This window comes from Mercenaria mercenaria, chromosome 17, assembly GCF_021730395.1.
Source record: "Mercenaria mercenaria strain notata chromosome 17, MADL_Memer_1, whole genome shotgun sequence".
Classification (NCBI taxonomy): domain Eukaryota; kingdom Metazoa; phylum Mollusca; class Bivalvia; order Venerida; family Veneridae; genus Mercenaria; species Mercenaria mercenaria.
Window position 1 is genome coordinate 60,934,740 of NC_069377.1, and position 2,195 is coordinate 60,936,934.

Consider the following 2,195-nt stretch of genomic DNA (forward strand, 5'->3'; position numbering starts at 1 on the left):
GCTCCTGTAAATATTTACATGTGTAAAAGGTAAAATACATATTTTGAAAATGTCACTCTGAATGGTCTATACAGGTAAAGTTTGCATTTTGACACTATATTTGTCAGACCTAAAGTCCATTCAGTAATAATAGAGATAGTTAAAAGTGCATCAAAACTTTAATCTGAAATTCAAAGTAAAAAGCTCCTACTGTGCAGACAAGGTCAAAATAGCTAATTTTGACCCTTTCAGGGGCCATAACTCTGGAATCCATAATTGGATCTAGCCAGTTCAAGAAAGGAAACAAGATCTTATGGTAATACAAGTTGTGTGCAAGTTTGGTAAAAACAAGAGCTCGCCAAACACGAAATGCCCCCCTTGATGCATTTAGTAATTGCACAAGGAACAGAAATTATATGCTCACTGTAAACAAAAGTACTACCATTCTGGTTTAATCTGACCTTGACCTTTAACCTATTAACCTAACAAGAGATTACAGATTGATCTTGGCGCCAGCCACTGAGCCATTTTTGAATGTTCCAAATTTCAAGACTAGCTCAAGGTCAAAATCAGGTCAAATTTCTTCAGGTACAAAACAATGTGTTTGTGGTCAAATTTGGAAAGCGGTGGCTTGAGAAATGTGAAAGCAGGTCCACTAGATCAATTTTAAAGGTAAAGTTCATTTCGTTAAACAGAACTATGAATATGCTTCAAATTTGGGTGGGCTGTAGATTGAGACAATGTGGAAAGTAGGTAATAGATAAAAATCAATGTGAAATTTCAATTCAGAACACAAAAATATGCAGGCAGTCCAAATTTGAAGCCTGTACTTTACAAAATGTGCAAAGTAGGGTCACTAAGGTCAATCTTAAGATCATAGTTCATTTCGGTACATAAACCTTGCATGTGGTTCAAAATATGAAAGGCTGTAGCTTGAGGGAAATGTGGTGAAAGTAGGTCACTAGGTTCAAAAATCAAGGTCAAATCTTATTCGGAACACGAAACTATGCAAAGTGGTCCAAATTTGAAGCCTGTACCTTCAGAAATGTGAAAGTAGGTCCTAGGTCAATCTCATGATCAAGTTCATTTCAGTACACAAAAAGTACGCTTGTGGTTCAAATTTTGAAGGCTGTGCTTGAGAAATGTGAACTAGGTAACTAGGTTCAAAATCAAGGTCAAATTTTATTTTGGAACAAAAAACTTTGATGTGGTCCAAATCTGAAAAACCTGTACTTCAAAAAAATGTGAAAGTGGGTCAGTACGGTCCAATAACAGGTCAAAGTTTTCTTCAGTATAACACAACCTATGCATGTGGTCAAATATGAAGGCTGTAGTACAAAAATGTGAAAGTAGGTCAATAGGTCAAGATCAAGGTCAATCATTTCAAGGTTCATCTTGCCACTCAAAACTTTTACATGTGGTCCTTTGTGGCCCAAAATTTGAATGATGTAAGTTTTTGGGACATGAAGATTCTAAGTTTTTCCCTAATATAAGTCTATATGAACCATTTGACCTCTGAGGCAGGGCCATATTTGACCCGTGAGGGATAACTTGAACAAACTTGGTAGAGAACCACTAAATGATGCTACATTACAAATACCAAAGCCATGACTTTGCGGTTTGGACAAGAAAATTTTCAAAGTTTTTCCCTATATAAGTATATGTAAACATGTGACCCCAGGGCGGAGCTATATTTGACCCTAGGGAAATAATTTGAATAATCTTAGTAGAGGATCACTAGATGATGTCATATACAAAATACCCAAAGCCCTAGGCCCTGTGGTTTTGGACAAGAGGTTTTTTCAAAGTTTGTTCCTATATAAGTCTATATAAGCTATGTGACCCTAGGGGTGGGGCATATTTGACCCCAGGGAAATAATCGGGAACAATCTTGGTAGAGGACCACTAGTTTTGCTACATACCAAATATCAAAGCCCTAGACCCTATGGTTTTGGACAAGAAGATCAGAAACCATTTAACTGTTCCTGGCCAATGTGACCTGACTTTGACTAATGACCTCAAATCAATAGGGGTCATCTGCGGTTCATGGCCAACCTAACTATAAATTTTCCTGACACTAGGCCAAGCGTTCTGAGTTATTGCCTGGAAACCATTTTACTGTTCCTGGTCACTGTGACCTTGACCTTTGACATACTGACCTCAAAATAAATAGGGGTCACCTGCTGGTCATGACCAACCTCCCTATCAACTTTGGG